Source organism: Dasypus novemcinctus, chromosome 31, assembly GCF_030445035.2.
Source record: "Dasypus novemcinctus isolate mDasNov1 chromosome 31, mDasNov1.1.hap2, whole genome shotgun sequence".
Taxonomy (NCBI): Eukaryota; Metazoa; Chordata; class Mammalia; order Cingulata; family Dasypodidae; genus Dasypus; species Dasypus novemcinctus.
The window spans coordinates 18,781,884-18,794,375 of record NC_080703.1 but is presented as its reverse complement, the minus strand read 5'-3'; the positions used below and the strand labels follow the sequence as shown (position 1 = coordinate 18,794,375).

The window sequence follows — 12,492 nt, the reverse complement described above, 5'->3', positions numbered from 1 at the left end:
AGCTTACTGATCATGGCTTTTTTTTAAACCATTTTTATTGATACATATAAATAAAGCATACCATTCATCCAAGGTGTACAGTCATTGGAATTTGCTATGGTCACATAGTTGTGGGATCATGGCTTTTGATTAGCAACTTCGGCTCTCTGGGAGCCCAGGTCAAGAAAGTTCAGGTCTGGGGAGCCATCGAAGAAGAGCCTGGTGCTCTTTCTGACCCCTTTCCCAGCGCAGTTTAGAACTGGTCTTCACCCCCTTCATGCATCCCTAGCCCTGTTTTGACTGGGAAAGACTCACTTGGGAAACTTGTCTCCATGTTCCTTTCCCTGCTCTCTGAATTTGCCCTCTAGAGGAAAGCACCCTAGACAACAAAAGGAATGTAAGAAACTGTAGAGGTAGATAGGGGCAAAGATTTTCAACACCTGGGAGATGGATGTCTGTCTCCTGGGAAATAGAGGGGGTCTTCAAACTACTGTAAACAGGGGAACTTCAAAACACCTAATAAGCACAAGCCCAGGACAAGACATAGGCAGGCCTAGAAAAGACAGGGAGGATCCTGTACATTGCACTTGCCTTGGGCAGACCTTACTGATAAGAGGGCTGACACTCAAGAAAATCTCTGTCATATCACCGGCTGTTTACAAAATCAAGAAACAGACATCTTAGGGAATAAATCCCAGAGTTAACATTTTAAAATATTAAAATGCATGTTGTGTAACAAAAGAGTACAAGACAGGGAAGCAGCTGTGGCTCAGTCAGTTGGGCTTCCATCTCTCATACGGGAGCCCTGGGTTCACATTCTGGGGCCTCCTTGTGAAGGCAGGCTTGCCTGTGCACTGTGGAGAGCTGACTGCCCGTGCACCGCAGAGAGCTGACACAGCAAGATGATGAAACAAAGGGAGACAAACAGATACAGAAAATATGTGTGGTGAATGGACACAGAGAAGCAGCAGCAAAAGAAAGGAACAAGCTGCAAGGGTGGGGGCGGGGGAGGATAAATAAATCTTTAAAAAAAAAAAGAGTACAAGACAAAGAAAAAAAACAGGAAATGATGGTCCATCCAAAGGAAGAGAATAAAAATCCTGAAAACTCAAAAAAGAAGACCAGAATATGGACATACCAAGCAAAGCCTTTAAAATAATGATCTTAAAAATGCTAAAGGAGATAAAGGAAAATAGAAAGAAGTAAAGGATAGGGAAACAGATGTAGCTCAAGTGATTGAGTGCCTGCTTCCCCTGCACAAGGTCCTGTGTTCGATCCCAGTGCCTCCTAAAAACAAAAAATAAATGAAAACCAGCTATCTTTGGGGAGTGGATGTAGCTCAGTGGTTGAGTGCCTGCTTCCCATGTATGATGTACTGGGTTCAATCCCTGGTACCTTCTTTAAAAAAAATAAATAAATAAAAGATATCAGGGAAATAATGAATGAGCAATAGGAGAGAATTTTTGTAAAGACAGAGATATTTTATAAAGGAACCAAACAGAACTACTGGAGTTGACCATCGTAACTGAAATGAAAAATTTCCAGGAGAGTTTCAAGAGCAGATTGGAAAAACAAAAAAGGGCAAATTGGAGCTGGCAGAAGAAAGAATCAGTGAACTTGAAGACAAGATAATTAAAACAAGTCAGGTTGAGAAGGAGAAAGAAAAAAATATTACATAGCAAAAAGAGCTGAAGACACCTTTGGGACAAAAAATATGTATTATACAAGTTGCAGAAGGAGAAGAAAGAAAGGGACAGAAGGAATATCCAAAGAAATAATGACAAAAAACATCCCAAACACAGCAAAAGATATGAGTATGCACATCCAAGAATCCCGGAGAACATGAAAGAGGATAAACATGAAGAAAAATATACTGTCATTTGTCGATCACACTATCAAATGCAGAGGATGAGGAGAGAGTTCTGAAAGATGCAAGAGAAAAGCATTGTTTTATGTACAAGGAGTCCCTATTTGAGTGCTGATTTTGCATTAGAAACCACAGAGGTAAGAAGGCAGTGTGTTTAAATATTTAAGTGCTGAAAGAAAACAACTACCACCTGAGAATTTTATATCCTGAGGGACTTTTTTTTTTTTTCCAAAAGTGAGATTAAGACATTCCCATATAAACAAAAGCTCAGGGAGTTCATCACCACTAGTCCTGGCTTACAAGCAGTGCTAAAGGGAGTTCTTCCAACTGAGAGTCAAGAACACTAGACAGTGGGTCAAAGCAGCATAAAGAAATAAAAAACTGTGGTAAAGTTTACCATTTGGGTAATTATAAATGCCAGTATTGTTGTAGTGTATTGTTTGGTAACATATAACTCTACTACTTATTTCTTAGAGGTCCTAAAATGCAAGTACATAAAAAAATAATGATAAATCCATAGTTTTGGAAATACAACATTCAAAGATAAAATTTGTAACAAGTACAAAAAAGGGGTGGGGAACAGAAGGGTAGAGGAAAAGTATATGTGTATCCTGTTGAAGTTAAGTGGGTATAAATGCAAATATGATTTTTATATATTTAGAATGTTAAATTTTAACCCCATGGTAACCACAAGGACAGTATATGAAAAATATATGCAGATAGGAAAGCAAAGGCACTCAATATGGTACAACACAAAAAATCAAATAAATATAAAAGTAAGCATTAGCAGAATTGAGGGACAAAATGGTATAAGACTTACAAAGGATAAATAGCAAAGTATCAGAAGAAGAGCCCTTCATTATCAGTAGATTTTAAATATAGATGGATTAAACTCTCCAGCCAAAAGGCACAGATTGGCAGAATGGATAAAAAAGTATAACCTAATTATGTGCTGTCTACAAGAGACTTACCTTAAAAACTCAGGGATGAGTAAAGGTTGAAAGTGAAGGGATGTTAAAAAAAAACCCCAAAAATCTTGTAAGTAGTAACCAAAAGAGGACTGGGGTATCTATACTCATAGCAGGTAGATAAAATAGACTTTAAGTAAAAAACTGTCACTAGGGCCAAAGACAGTCATTATATAGATAGAGGGGTCAATTCAACAAGAAGGTGTAACAATTATAAATATATAAGCACCTAAAAGCAGAGCTCCAAAATGTGTCAAGCAGATAGTGACAGATTGGAAGGGAGAAGTAGATGGTTCTACATTAATAGTAGGAGACTTTAATACACCACTTTTTTTTTAACAAATCAATTTCATTGGTACATATTAATACAACATAAATCCATCCAAAGTGTGCAATCAGTGGTATTTGATATATCACATAGTTGTGCATTCATCACTTCAATAGTTATTAGAGCATTTTCATTATTCCAGTAGTAAACAAAAATGGACGAACAGCAACAACAAAGCATCCCATCAAATCTCAGTCTTCCCATGTTGTACATAGCTGCTATTCTGCTTCCATCTCTCTACTTCATTTGTATTTATAGTTTGTAAAAACAGTCATATATATGCAATATTACCGTATTCATAGTTCACATGAGGTTTCACTGTTATACAATCCTATGTTACATTTTTCAGCTTTCCTTCTTGTAATATACAAGTCTTTAAACTTTCCCTTGCAACCACTGTCATACACATATAATATCTCTACTAGCTACAAACACTATGATGTGCTTTCATCATTTCTGTTAATTTCCAAAGATTAATACATATCAACTCTGCACAAGTTAACCCTCAGCTTGCCATTCTCTAAATTCATTCTATTTTCTGGTGTCCCATATTCAAGTTAAGAACTCTGTGAAATTGGACAATATATTTAGTTTATAATAGTGCAGTCATATGGTATTTGTCCTTTTGTGTTGGCTTGCTTCACTCACCATAATGTCCTCCGTGTTGTTATATGCTTATGTTTTAAGACTTCATTTCTTCTTACAGCTGCATAATATTCCATCGTGTGAATACGCCACAGTTTGTTTATCCATTCATTGGTTGATGGTCACCTGGGTTGTTTCTAGCTTTTGGCATTAGTAAATAATGCTTCTATGAACATTGGTGTGCAGATATCTTTTTGTGTCATTAATCTCCGTTCCTTTGGGTATATACCCAATAGTATTATTATCAGGTCACGTGGCATATATATATTCAACTTCTTTAGCAACTGCCAGACAGTCTTCCACAGTGGCTGTACCATTCTGCATTTCTACCAACAATGAATAAGTCTTCCTATCATGACATCCTCTCTAACCCTGTAGTTAGTTTTCTTTTCTTTTTTTTAAAGGAGGTACCAGGGATTGAACCCAGCACCACATGCATGCATAGGAAGAAGGCACTCTCACATTAACTTCCCAATGAAAGTTGGTTTTTTCATTTGCTTTTAGGAGGTACCGGGGATTGAAACTGGGACCTCAAACATGGGAAGCAGGAGCTCAATCATTTGAGCTACATCCGCTCCCTGTCTGTCTTTTTAATAGTGGCCATTCTTATAGGTGTGAAATGATACCTCATTGTAGTTTTAATTTGCATTTTCCTAATCACTAGTGATGTTGAACAAATTTTCGTGTGTGTGTATGTGTTTCCCTTCTGTATTTCTTCTTTGGACAAATGTCTATTCAAGTGTGTGGCAGTTTGATATTATTTATGGATCCCCCCAAAAAAGATAAAGCTTATGTTTGTGAACTGGTCTGTTCCTTTGGGTATGATACCCTTTGATTGCATTAAATTTAAATGGTTTAATTTACTTGATTAAAGCAACTTAGGGCTTTTGATTCTACCATGTCAGTAGGGCATAATGCTGTTTAAGTCCCCGCGCCCTTGGTGGACCTATATAAACAGATACTCAAGAAGACATATGGAAGAGGAGAGAACTTGTCATTTTGGTCTTGCCTGGTGAGAGAAAGGAGAAGGCTCAAACAGCTCATAAGTCTCTGAGAAGAGTGATGAGCCATTTTCCTAGTAGTTTGCAGTTGAAGAGAAGAGAGCAACTGAGAAGGCCTGAGAGACCAGGCAGAGAGTGCTGCCCCCTTGCTTCAGAACATGGCAGCTGTCTTTGGTGAGAGAGCGGTCTTGAGCTGGACTCTCTAGAACTTGTAACTATAAGCTTTTACCCCAAATAAATACCCTTTATAAAAACCACTTTTGTCTGACTAATGCAAAGTGTTTTGCCCATTTTTTGATCAGTTTGCCTTTTATTGTTGAGTTGTAGCATCTCTTTATGTATCATGGATATTAAAATTTTATCAAATATGTGATTTCCAAATAGTTTCTCCTATTGAGTCTGCGGTCTTTTCACCCTTTTGACAAAGTCCTGGAAGGTGCCAAAGTGTTTTATTTTGAGAAGGTCTCATTTATCTATTTTTCCTTTTGTGGTATGTGCTTTGGGTGTAAGGTCTAAGAAACCACCATCTACCACAAGGTCTTTAAGATGTTTCCCTACATTTTCTTCTAGTTTTTATGCTCCTGGCTTTTATATTTAGGTCTTTAATCCATTTTGACTTGGTTCTTATATAGGAGTAAGAATAGGGGTAATTTTTTTTTTTTAAGATTTATTTTTTATTTATTTCTCTACCCCCAAATCCCCCTCCCTCCCGACCCCCGGTTGTCTTCTCTCCTGTGTCCATTTGCTGTGTATTCTTCTGTGTCTGCTTGTATTCTCAGCTGTACTGGGAATCTGTGTCTCTCTTTGTTGCGTCATCTTGCGTATCAGCTCTCCGTGTGTGTGGTGCCACTCCTGGGCATTCTGTGCTTTTTTTGCGCAGGGTTGCTTTCCTTGTAGGGCACACTCCTTGTGCATGGGACTCCCCTACATGGCATGGCACTCCTTGCGCGTGGCAGCACTGCATGTGGGCTAGCCCACCACACGGGCCAGGCTGCCACCCTGGGTTAGAACCCTGGACCTCTTATATGGTAGGTGGATGCTCTTCAGTTGAGCCACATCCGCTTCCCCTCTTCAATTCTTTTGATTATAGATATCCAGTTCTACTAGCACCATTTGTTGAAGAAACCGTTTTGTCCCGTTAACAGGGATTTGATAGATTGTCAAAAACCAGTTGACCATATAGGTGAGCATTTATTTCTGGATTCTCAAGTCTGTTCCACTAATTGATGTATCTGTCTTTATGTCAGTACCATGCTGTTTTGACCACAGTAGCTTTGTAATGTTTCAAGGTTAGGCAGTGAAATTGCTCCCACTTAACTCTTCTTTTTTAGAATGCTTTTGGCTATTCGGGTGCACTTTCCCTTCCAAATGAGTTTGGTAATGACATTTTCTAATTCTGTAAAGTAAGGTGTTGGAATTTTGACTGGCATTGTATTGCTCAGTAAACCAGTTTGGGTAAGATTGACATCTTCACGATATTTATTCTTCTAATCCATGAACACAGAATGTCTTTCAATTTGGTTTAGGTCTTTTTAAAATTTCTTTTAGCATTGTTTTGTAGTTTTCTGCATATAAGTCCTGTTCTCCTTTGGTTAAATTAATTCCTAGGTACTTGAATCTTTTTGCTGCTATTATAAATGGAATTTCCCCCCATATTTCTTCCTCAGATTGTTCAGTACTAGTGAACAAAAACATTACTGATATTTGTGTGTTGAACTTGTGTCCTGTCACTTTGGTGGACTCATTTATTAGCTCAAGAAGCTTTGTCATGGGTACTTCAGAATTTTTAAAATATGGGATTATGGCCTCTGCAAGCAGTGAGAGTTTTACTTCCTCTTTTCCTATTTAGATGTCTTTAATTTTTTTTTTTCTTGGCTAATTGCCCTAGCTAGAACTTGTAGTACAATATTGAATAGCAATGGTGACAGTGGGCATCTTTGTCTTATTCCAGATCTTAGAGGGAAAGCTTTCAACCTTTCCCCTTTGAGTATGATGTTGGCTCTGGGTTTTCCATATATGCCTTTTATCATAGTGAAGAATTTTGCTTCTATTCCTATCTTTTGAAGTGTTTTTATCAAAGAAAGATGCTGGATTTTGTATAGTGTCTTTTCTGTGTTGATTGAGATGGTCATGTGGTTTTTTCCCTTCAGTTTTTTAATGCAGTGTTTTGTGTTGATAGATTTTCTTATGTTGAACCAACCTTGCACACCAGGAATAAATCCTACTTGGTCATAATGCGTTCTGATATTCTGGATTGGATTTGCGAGTGTTTTGTTGAGAATTTTTACATCTGTGTTCATTAGAGAGATTGGTCTGTAATTTTCTTTTCGTGTATATCCGACTTTGGTATTAGGGTGATGTTGGCTTCTTAAAATGTGTTGGATAATTTTCCCTTCTCTTCAATTTTTTGGAAGAGTTTAAACAGGATTGGTGCTAATTCCTTTTGAAATCCTTTGTAGAATTCACCTGTGAAACCATCTGGTCCTGGACTTTTCTCTGCTGGGAGAATTTTTTTTTTTTTTTTAATATTTATTTATTATTATTATTATTTTTTAATTACATTAAAAAAAATATATGAGGTCCCATTCAACCCCACCGCCCCCGCCCCCCACTCCCCCCACAGCAACACTCTCTCCCATCATCGTGATACATCCATTGCACCTGGTAAGTTCATTGCTGGGAGAATTTTGATGACGGGTTAAATCTCTTTAAATGTGATTGGCTTTTAAAGTTCTTGTATCTCTTGTAGCATCAATGTAGGTTGTGTATTTCTAGGAAATTGTCCATTTGATCTAGGTTGTCTAGTTTGTTGGCATACAGTTTTCTCATAATAACCTGTTACCATCCTTTTTATTTCTCTGGGGTCAGTCGTAACTTCCCCCCTTTCATTTCTGATTGTATTTATTTGCATCTTCTCTTTTTTTCTTTGTTAATCTAACTAGGGTTTTGTCAATTTTCTTGATCTTCTCAAAAAACTAACTTTTGGTTTTGTTGATTTGCTCTATTTTTTTTCCCTCAATTTCATTTATTTCTGTTCTAATCCTTATTATTTCTTTCCTTTTGCTTGCTTTGGGATTGGTTTGCTGTTCTTTTTCTAGTTTCTCTAGTTGTTCGGTTAAATCTTTGAGTTTAGCTATTTTTAACGTAGTCCTTTAGGGCTATAAATTTCCCTCTTAAGACTGCCTTCCCTGTATCCAGAAGTTTTTTGTTTTTCTTTTTGGAATTTTTTTCTTTATTAGGGAAGCTACAGGTTTACGGAACTATCATTTCTGAAATACAGGATTCCTATATACCACCCTATCATTAACACCTTGCATTGGTGTGGAACATTTGTCACAATGGATGAAAATATGTTTTTATCATTTTACTGTTAACAGTACATCATGGCTATTTTAGTTTGCTAGTCTGCCAAAATGCAATATACCAGAGATGGGTTAGTTTTTATAATGCAGTTCTGAGGATGTGAAAATGTCCAAATCAAGGCATCATCACGTGATTCCTTCTCCCCAAAGACTTGTTGCCAGCTATTCTGAACTCCTCTGCCGTGTGGCAAGGCACATGGCAACACCTGCAGATCTCTTCTTTCTCTTCTGGGTTTCCTTGCTTCAGCTTCTGGCATCCTTTGGCTTTCTCTCTGATCATCTGAATTAATCCAGTTTAATGAATGCTCCATTAAGAGGTTTAAGCCACACCATGGGCCAGACCTTACTGAAGGAATCTAATAAAAAGGCCTTTAACTAATCAAAAAGTCCCATCTATAATAGGTCTACACTCACAGGCATGGATGAACTTTAAGATCATAATCTTCTGGGGTCCATCAAGCTTCAAACTGTCACAGTGGTTTGACTTAATGGTTCAGTGTTTTTGTAGTGTAGTCCTGTGGCTTAAAAAAAAAAATTAGGGAAGCGGACTTGGCCCAATGGATAGGGCATCCGCCTACCACATGGGAGGTCTGCGGTTTAAACCCCGGGCCTCCTTGACCCATGTGGAGCTGGCCCATGCACAGTGCTGATGTGCGCAAGGAGTGCCATGACACGCAGGGGTGTCCCCCGCGTAGGGGAGCCCCACGCACAGGGAGTGCGCCCCGTAAGGAGAGCCACCCAGCGCGAAAGTGCAGCCTGCCCAAGAATGGCACCACACGCATGGAGAGCTGACACAACAAAATGAAACAAAGATTCCCAGTGCCGCTGATAAGGATAGAAGTGGTCACAGAAGAACACACAGCAAATGGACACAGAGAGCAGACAACTGGGGGGAGGGGGAAGAAATAAATGAAAAAATAAACCTTTAAAAAAATTCTGTTACGATATATACAACCTAACATTTTCCCCTTTAACCGCATGCATATATATATTTCAGTACTGTTAATTACATTCACAATGTTGGGCTATTAATTAAAGTCCATGGTTTACTTTAGGGTACACTGTTTGTGTAGTATATTTCCATGTATTTCATATTATTCTATTACCATTTATAAATCTGATATTTCCCTTTTAAATCATATTCAGATATATATTTCAGTGCTTCTAATTGTATCCAGAAATTTTGATAAGTTGTGTTCTTGTTTTTATTTGTCTCAATATATTCACTGATTTCACTTGCAGTTTCTTCCTTGACCCACTGATTATTTGGGAGTGTGTTGTTCAACGTCCATACATTTGTGAATTTACTTTTTTCCTATTATCGATTTCCAGTTTCATGCCCCAACATACAGTCTATCCTGGAGAAAGATCCGTGGGAACTTGAGCAGACTATGTGACCCACTGAGTTTGGATGCAACATTCTGTATATGTCTGTTAGGTCTAACTCGTTTATCATGTTCTAGTTCTGTTTCCGTCTTGAGCTTCTCTCTATTCTATCTAATGATGTGAGTGGGGTGTTGAAGTCTCCAACGATTATTGTATAGATGTCTGTTTCTCCTGTCAGTTTTGCCAGAATTTGTGTCATGTATTCTAGGGCTCCTTAGTTAGGTGCCTAGATATTTATGACTGTTATATCTTCCTAGTAGATTTTCTCTTTTATTACTGTATAATGGCCTGCTGTATCTCTTAGAACTTTTTTGCATTTAAAGTCTGTTTTTTCTGGTATTAGTTTAGCTAATATACTAATATATTAATATATTAGTGTGTTTTTTTTGGGTATTGTTTGCATAGAGTATCTTTTTCCCAGACTTTCACTTTCAGCCCATTTTCATCCCCGAGTCTTAGGTGTGTCTCTTGTAGGGCAGCATATGAATGACTCATGTTTTTTTTTTATCCATTCTGTCAGCCTTTATCTTTTGTTAGGGAATTTAATCCATTCACATTCAGTGATATTACTGTAAATATTTATTTCTACCATTTTATTTTTCAATTTTCTTATGTCAGATCTTATTTTTGTCTTTTTTCTCTTTTGATTACCCTTTCTCCTATTCTTTCTTCTGTACTCTCCTTTAAACCTCTCTCTCCTGTCTTTTTCTTTGGGGCTCTAAGGCTTCCTTTAATATTTCTTGCAAAGTTGGATTCTTTCTTTATTTTCTTTTTCTTTTTTTAAAGATTTATTTATTTATTTATTTCCCTCCCTGTCCCGGTTGTCTGTTCTCTGTGTCTGTTTGCTTCGTCGTCGTCGTCTTTGTCCGCTTCTGTTGTTGTCAGCAGCACAGGAATCTGTGTTTCTTTTTGTTGCGTCATCTTGTGTCATCTCTCCGTGTGGGCGGCGCCATTCTTAGGCAGGCTGCACTTTCTTTCGTGCTGGGTGGCTCTCCTTATGGGGCGCACTCTTTGCGTGCGGGGGACATGTGGCACAGCACTCCTTGCGTGCATCAGCACTGTGCATCGGCCAGCTCCACACGGGTCAAGGAGGCCTGGGGTTTGAACCACGGACCTCCCATGTGGTAGGTGGACACCCTAACCACTGGGCCAAGTCCGCTTCCCTTCTTTTTTTAGAATTCTCTTAGTTTCCATTTGTTTAATATTTTAAACTCACTTTCATATTTGAAAGAAAATTTTGCTGGATAAAGAATCCTCAACTGACAGTTTTCTCTTTTCAATGTCCTAGTTATGTCATACCACTATCATCTCATCTACATGGTTTTTTTTAAAATTTGTTTTATTTATTTCTCTTCCCCCCTCATTGTTGGTGCTCATTGTCTCCTCTCTGTGTCCATTGGTTGTGTGTTCTGTGTCTGCTTGTCTTCTCTTTAAGAGGCACTTGGAACCAAACCTGGGATCTCCCATATGGGAGAGAAGCACTCAATACCTTGAGCCACCTCCATTCCCTGCTTTGTTTTGTCTCTCATTGTGTTTCCTCTTTGTGTCGTCTTGTTGCATCACCTTGCCATGCCAGCCTGTTGTGGCAGCTTGCTGTCTTGCTTGTCTTTTCTAGGAGGCACTGGGAACTGAACTCGGACCTCCTATGTGGTAGGTGGACACTGAAATTCTTGAGCCACATTTGCTTCCCCCTCTGTGGTTTCTGATGAGTAATATGCACTAAGTCTTACTGGGCATCATGCGCGTGTGATGGTTTGCTTCTCAGAATTTTCTTTTTATCTTTGACATTTGACATTCTGAATAGTATGGGTCTTAGAGTAGGTCTTTTAGTGTTTATTCGGACTGGGTACGTTGCGCTTCTTGAACTTGCAAGTTCATTTCTTTTGTGAGGGTTGGGAATTTTTCAGCTACTTCCTCAGATATTCTCTTTGCCCCTTTTCCCATATCTTCTCCTCTGGAACTCCCATGACACGTATGTTGTTGCTTCTTGTGTTATCATTCAGTTCCCTGAGCCCTTGTTCTATTTTTTGTGTTCTTTTCTTATTTTGTTCTTTTCTCTCTTCAAGTTCAGCTCTTCTGTCTTCAGCATCACTTACTTTTCTTCCATCATTTCAAGTCTGCTGTTGTGTGTTTCTAATGTGTTTTTTCTTCCTCTCTCCCTCCCCAGCCCTACTGTTTTTACTGTCTGTGTCCATTTGCTGTGTGATCTTCTGTTTCTGTTTCTCTTTTTTTTTTTTGGTTTTCTTGTCTTCCTCCTCTAGGATTCACTGGGATTCGATCCTGGGACCTCTGATGTGGTGAGAGGTTCCCCATCAGTTGTGCCACCTCAGTTCCTAGTCTCTGCTGAGCTCCACCTTGACTCTTCCCCTTGTCTCTGTTTTGTTATGTCATCATCTTGCTGGGTGGCTCTCTTATGCGGGCACTGGCACTCATGTAGGCACTCAGCTCGACATGCAGGTACACATGTGGGCACTGGCCCACTGTGTGGACACTCAGCTCACCGTGCGGGCACTTGACTCGACATGCGGGCACTGGCTCGCCGTGCAGGCACATCTCTTCTTGTTCACCAGGAGGCTCCAGGGATCGAACCTGGGTCCTCCCATATGGTAAGTGGAGGCCTTGTCACTTGAGCCACATGTGCTTCACTCTAATATGTTTTGATCACTCTAATAAGTTGATCTCAACTTACTGTATCTTTCATTCCCATGAGCTCTTATTTTTATTTTTTTACATTTTGGACCATACACTATTATGAATTTCGGTGAAATTTAACATGGTCCGTATCCGTCATTGCAAGATCATGTAGAACAATTCCATTGCCTCCAAAATGACCCTTGTTCCATCTATTCTCTTTTTCTCTGTTACTTTTTAATTCAGGTTTCCAACTTCATCTCTGTGCTTGCTCCATGTCTTCTTTTTTTTTAGAAGATTTATTTATTTAATCCCCCCCCCCCTT

The 12,492-nt window shown here is 38.8% G+C and overlaps 1 protein-coding gene across 4 annotated transcripts in view; it reads left to right on the top strand.

Annotated features, from left to right (window-relative positions):
- OXSR1 (oxidative stress responsive kinase 1) overlaps positions 1–12,492 on the top strand; it is a 146,661-nt gene that overhangs the window by 48,788 nt on the left and 85,381 nt on the right. The gene's annotated exons all lie outside the window — the stretch shown is intronic.